The sequence below is a fragment of the Nycticebus coucang genome, chromosome 10 (assembly GCF_027406575.1).
Source record: "Nycticebus coucang isolate mNycCou1 chromosome 10, mNycCou1.pri, whole genome shotgun sequence".
Taxonomy (NCBI): Eukaryota; Metazoa; Chordata; class Mammalia; order Primates; family Lorisidae; genus Nycticebus; species Nycticebus coucang.
This window is the reverse complement of record NC_069789.1, coordinates 72446585-72453310: the sequence shown is the minus strand read 5'-3', so window position 1 is coordinate 72453310 and position 6726 is coordinate 72446585. Positions and strand designations below refer to the sequence as shown.

The following is a 6726-nucleotide window of genomic DNA, read 5'->3' as shown; positions in this document are numbered from 1 at the left end:
TAGCAGAGAAGCTAGTTAAAAAGTAAACAAACTGGATAATGGGAGGCTGGTGTAGAGATTGTACCAGGAAACTACTCTGGCAAAAGGAGGAGGTTGAGGAGGCTGCTCAGCCCACAATGATGTAGCAGAGAAGCTAGTTAAAAAGTAAACAAACTAGATAATGGGAGGCTGGTGTAGAGATTGTACCAGGAAACTACTCTGGCAAAAGAATCTAAGCATAATCTAAGAACATTAGATTTTGTTAAATTTTCCCTTTAACTTAAAGAATCTAAGCATAATCTAAGAACATTCTCCATTCTTAGAGTGAGAGATTCAGAAGCTCCTGCCAATATTTATTTTGAGGTATTTCAATATTGCTATAATAAGGGACTGCTGTGTGGCTTCAACATTTTCCTTCCAAAATGTGTTTATTGTGGTTATCCTGTTCCTAGACCACCATCTTCCTTAGACTTACAGACAGTTTTAGTCTTCCTAGTTCATAGGTCTCTAGTCTTGGGCCAGCTCTAAGACTATCATCAAGGTCTAAACATAGCATACCATGAATTATTGTGCTGGAAATTTGAAATGTCTACTTTGGAGCGGGATTAGTATATTATACATGAGTAAAAAACAACTTTTTATAATAGAAGACAAGAATAGTCTGTTCATTAGGATTATTTACAAACATGTTGTACTGTCATATAAGAAACAAGGAACAGATCCACTCATCTCTATTCTTATGTGATTTTTTAATAAATCTATAGTTTTGTTAAAACAAAAACTGACAGTGTGTTATGGATTTTACATTTAAACAAAGTTTTCATAGAATTCTAACATATGCCTGAAATGTGTTAACAATGTAACTCTGGTAGCAAGTCTAGATGATGTCAAAAAGTAAGGGATCTTGTGATTCAAAACAGAGCTTTTGGGGTACCATTTAATTCTTAGGATTTTTAGAAAATATTTTTTTTAATTGTATTTTACAGTGAACCACTGCCCCAGAATAGAAGTTTAATCTTCTCCTGACACCAGAGCTTTTGAAATCCTTCAATTCTTGAACTGTTTCAATGAAACTTGTGCTATCAGTGACTGAACCCTGCTATCAGTGGGTTTTAGAATTCAAAGGGGAAAAAAACCCAAAAACCAAAAATGAGAGAGGCTCAAGAGTTCTTTTCACCTTAAGAGCATGGGCCCTGTCTTCTCTGCTCTCCCATCTTTTGTACCACTCTGTTCCCCAACATCTCACCCAGTGGCTTGGGTGAACAAGCTGGTATTTATAACTTTAGAACTGAAGATGAAAGGTCATCTTGTTTAACTTCAGGAAATAGCACTCTTAAGATAAAATGATCTCCTGATGTACGCTCGCCAATAAAAGACTTTCCCTCCTCATTTCCATCTCCAAAATGGGTGCTTTGGTAAATTATGAGCTGTTGGGAATAACATTCAGCTCAGGCAGGGAACACCTTGGCTTACAGGTTTCAGGCATTCACACCTTTGAAATAGTCTCTCACAATCCTCAATTATGGAGCCAATAACAGTTTTTGAAAATATAAAATATGTGGACATAGAAGCAAATCCTCAATTGTCTGGTCTTTCCATTATTTCACCATTTACCTTATTGTGCCCCAAATTTTAACCAAAATGGTCCTACTTATCTTCTTTCTTTCCCACCCCATCTCTCCTTCTCCAATTAATACACCAGTGAAAGACAAAAACTACCCATATGCCACGCTGTAAAAATGCAGAGTTAAGCGCCACTCTGAGTAGTGTCACCCTTTACATCAGAAAGCTGGTGGGCACCATGGAGAAGGAACAGAACAAGGAGAAAGTAGAAGAGGTGTTGGAAGAGGAGAAAAAGGAGTATGTGGTGGGAAAAGTTCTTGACTGTGCCATGGTTAAGGGCAACCTCCTAAAGTGGAAGAGTGTCGCAGATGAGGTCTACACATGGGAGCCAGAAGAGAACCTGAATTGCCCCAACCTCCCTGCTGAGTTTATGCAGTCACAGAAAACAGCACATAAGACAGATAAATAAGAGGGACAGAAGCACAAATTTGATTCTGAAGATGAGGAAGAGACGAGCAAACCAAAGAAGAAGAAAGAAGCCATCAGAAAAGCCATAAGCCTTTGCTCTGGGTTTGGAGCCAGAGTGGATTATTGAAGGCTCCAGTGGAGAGCTCATGTTCTGGATGAAATGGGAAAATTCTGATGAGGCTGACCAGGTCCCTGCTAAGGGAGCCAATGTCAAGGGCCCACAGGTTGTCATATCCTTCTATGAGGAAAGGCTGACATGGCATTCCCACCCCTCGGAAAAGGATGAGAAGGAAAGATGATAAAAATGAACTCTCCTGAGTACCGATCGCTGTCACATCTGACTGTGGGTTTCAAGTGGGAAGGGAAGGAATTTTACTTGTCTTGACGCCCTAGACGTGGCCTGAGAAGATGCTCATTGAAGAGCCATTATAATTTCTACGTCTTGCAGTAGCCCAAAGTGTTTTAAAGCTGTTGAAGCTGTATTGTTTGTGCATCCAGCCCAGGGGAGGGGAAGGGGGATGGTGTTTCTTATGTATTTTCTGCGACTAACAAAATGTGAGCTGTAATACCATGAAGCACCTGTAGACGAAGTATTAAATGTCACTGTGTGGCCGGTCATCTTTCTCTTGTCTCCCCTCCTCCAAAATTGCATTAGCATTTATTAAGATGGAGCTTCTTGCTGTTAATATTCATAAAGTAGAACAGAATAATAGTCATGAAGTACTACAATCCAAGTCCTCTTGACAGCCATTAATCACTGAATAACTTTAGAAAAAACAAATTCTTGTTTTAAGCTTTAACTGTAAGATGAGTAACATCTTGCTACAATGGTGCAATTTCTGAACTGACAGCTCTACTCACAAATACTCCCTTTTTCAATTTTCTTTAATTAAGACTTATCAGCTTTTTAAAAAATGTATTGAAGTTCATAAAATTAAAGAATGTCTCCAAACAAATGGAAGTGTTCTGGGCTGGAAGAATCCCAGTTCAGGGGGGCAGCACAAATGGGAGAAAAGGCAATCAGTACAGAAAATGCTACAGGGTGGGGGCCCAGGCCTGAGTTACCAGAGTACAGAGGGCTGTGGGGAAACTTTCAGGACTCATAAGCATCCAGGAGGGGTGTGGTATCTCTGAGTAGGAATCCTAATAGTTGGAGTGTGGTTACTAAACTTTAGAACGGTGAAAATTTAGAGAAACTAGAGCTGAAATAACCACTTAAGTCACAAGTTGAACCAAACAGTCTCTGATGAAAAATTTTCAAACCTGGACCCAGAACCAATATAGCATTAAAGCAGTAAGTTCACAGCCAAAGATTACCAAGCACCAAAGAAGCCCGGAAAATATTGAAGAAACAACATACAACTTATTTTATCCCTAGGAATGATTTGTATTGGAAGGTCATTCAGAAAACACAGAATGTCTGTTTATATGTTATTAAAGAAACAAATTATGCAATTTCTAAAATAAACATTCAACATGGAAAATAGGAGAATCATACTTAAAAATAAAACCAAAATTGACACTTCTAGAAATATAAAAAACCTTGTTATAATAAAAAATCAACAGATGGTTGGGAAAATATGGGGGAAAATACGATCATCTCACTATTTAAAAGAAATGATAAAATTTGACACCTAATCTTTTTTTTTAAATAAATATTTAGTCAGAAAGAATATGAAGTGAACAAAAAATGATTTAATGTAATAAACATAAGATGGAAAATGTTTTCAATAAATGTAACTCTAAATGAGTATTACGAGAGATATTTTCTTTAAAATCAGGAGCAAGCCCATTATCACTGTTTATATTCAACATTATAGGAAGCCATAACCAGAGCAGAGAAAAACATACAAGCATAAGGCTTGTAAACAGCAATTAATCATAATTTGCAGTTGATGTCGTTGTTTATATGAGGTGGAGGGGAAAGACTATGCAGACATATTATCGGTACTAGCAATATGGGATAAATAGAAAAGTGAACTGAAATAAGACAAATATGCAAGAAATGGATGTTTATAAGCATCATTTAGAAACTTAAGTAGCAGGAAATATTAAAAGTACCTTTAAATTATCATCAGATTGTTGTGCCAGGCCTGAGTGCAGAAAATTATAAAACTGTATTAGAAAATTAAAGCTCTAAAACTATGAGATAACCCCATACCAATAAATAGAATGACTGAATATCATGAAGATGTTTTTTCTTCTTTAGATTTTCAAACTCATGTATGGAGTCAATGATTCTAAAATTTTTATAGATTAGGAAAGAACTATAAATAGTATAAACCTCTCTGAAGAGAAAATATGGGGGGATATGCCTTTATTAAAACCTGGGGCTCATTTTAAGTTACAGTAATTCAGACAGTGTAAAAAGTGTACAAGGATAGACAAATTGACATATAGAGCAGAATAGTGAACCCTAAAATAGATCCACACCAATAGGCTATTTTGGTTTGGTCGGAAATGAGGTTGGAAAATGAGCAGCAAAATTTGTTACTCATATGGGAAGGAAAATGAAACTGAATTCCTCCATCACAACATATCCATAGTTGAAACCCAGATGGCTTAATTTGAAATATCATAGACAAACTTTAGACTGTTTGGGGGAAAATACAGATAAATTTGTATTTTTGATATTGTATTGATACTATACAAAAATACTATTATATGGTATTTATTTTAACGGTGTGTTAAAATATTCACTATTAAAGGACATTCTAAATGTAGCTGTATTAGTTGAAAAACTTATGTGTATGATGTAAGTTCTCTCCCAACGATAGCTTAAAAAGTTGAAAATCAAAAATATAAGCTGGGAAAAAATATTTGCCATGCATAGAACTCAAATATTGATATGAAAAAATATCAAGGATATGTAATAAGGAAATAATGTTTTAATAATATCTTGCTACATGACTGAACACTACAGAATTCCTTGTATTAAAAAATGAACTTTTTAATGGTTCTACAATTTAGACAGTGATTTATAGGGATGACTTGTCTTTCTCTGGAGTACCCTGTATTGACTTGAGCAGGCAGACCAGGCTGGAAAATCCAGCAACTACACTGGAGGAGCCAAAGAGCTGAGGACGACTTCAGATTCTCATTTTAATCTTTCCTCTTTCAGGTCTCTCTCGCATGTGGCCTCTTCCTCTCAGTTTGTAGTCAGGCTTCTTTACACAGTGACTTCAATTCCAAGAAAATGAAAATGGAAGGACTTTCTAAGTCTAGGTGCAGAAGTGACACAGAAACCCTTCTGTCTCATTCTATTTGTCAAATCAGTCACAGAGTCAGCTCAGATTCCAGGGGAGGAAACACAGAGGTTAACTCCTTACAGGAGAATTAACAAATGGCCTTTGGCAGGAGAGAAACGTCTGGGGTTGTTTTTAAAACAATATGCCATGTAAACTCACAGAAAAAGATAAGCAAGTATTATAGGCAGGCATTCCTCGACAAGAAAAAATAATTATCACAAAAAGAGATGGTTGGCCTCATCAGTCTCATGATTAATCAGAGCAACAGTAGACCACAATGAGATGCTACTTTACATTCATTTGACTGGCAAATAAATAAATAAAATCTGACAATATCAAGTAGTAGAGAGGTTTTGCCTTACTTATATTTCTTATTCTTTGGTATTGACAGTTTGTTAATTGACACAACTTTCTGATAAACAATTCAGCACTATCTTGTAGTTGAGCACCTCCGTACCCTATGACCTCCAATTTAAAATCTAGTCTTGGGTGGCGCCTGTGGCTCAGTCGGTAAGGCGCCGGCCCCATATACCGAGGGTGACGGGTTCAAACCCAGCCCCGGCCAAACTGCAACCGAAAAATAGCCGGGTGTTGTGGCGGGCACCTGTAGTCCCAGCTACTCGGGAGGCTGAGGCAAGAGAATCGCTTAAGCCTGGGAGTTGGAGGTTGCTGTGAGCTGTGTGAGGCCACGGCACTCTACCGAGGGCCATAAAGTGAGACTCTGTCTCTATAAAAAAAAAAATAAATAAATAAAATCTAGTCTTATACATATGATAAAATTTTACAATAGAAGACTAGTATCCACCAAAAATGTTCATTGCAATGTGATTTGTAACAGCAAAACCTAGAAACAAGCTCAATATCCACTAATGAAAACATGGATCACTAAAATTTTTGTATCTTCTTACTATGTGTCATAGTTAATTTGAGCTGATAAAGTAAGACTCCTTGGAGATGTAGAGAAAAATCAAAACAAAAACATTTGTTTCTTAAGGGTTTTAGAGGCTGAGAATTCCAAGTTCAAGATCAGGATCCTATCTGTGGAAACAACTGTCTTCTCATTGTAGCCTGTCGTGACCTGGAGAGAGGGGTAATAAAAAGAGAAACAGAGAAAAAATGATACAGAGAGAGACCCCATTAATGAGGGCTTTACCCTCATGACTTAATTATCTCCCAAAGCTTCAGCTACAAACACCATCACTTTGGGGGATTAGCTTCAATATAACTTTGGTGGGAATCAAACTATAGCACTATAAAATACTATTTCACGGTAGAAATGAATAGAATGATATAATAACACAGATGAATTAAGAAAGCAAAATGTGGAATAAAAAGGTCAAGTCCATGAAGCCTATATCAAGTATGGTACTAATTTTTACATATAATTTTATAACAAATTAATGTATCAATATGAATTTGTACATATACATATATATTTATCACTATATAAAAAGTTAAAATTTTACGA

General features: G+C 36.6%; 1 pseudogene; it reads left to right on the top strand.

Moving 5' to 3' along the window:
• The first annotated feature begins 1780 nt into the window (after positions 1-1780).
• On the top strand, positions 1781-2328 carry LOC128596435 (chromobox protein homolog 1-like; annotated as a pseudogene).
• The last annotated feature ends 4398 nt before the right edge of the window (positions 2329-6726 follow it).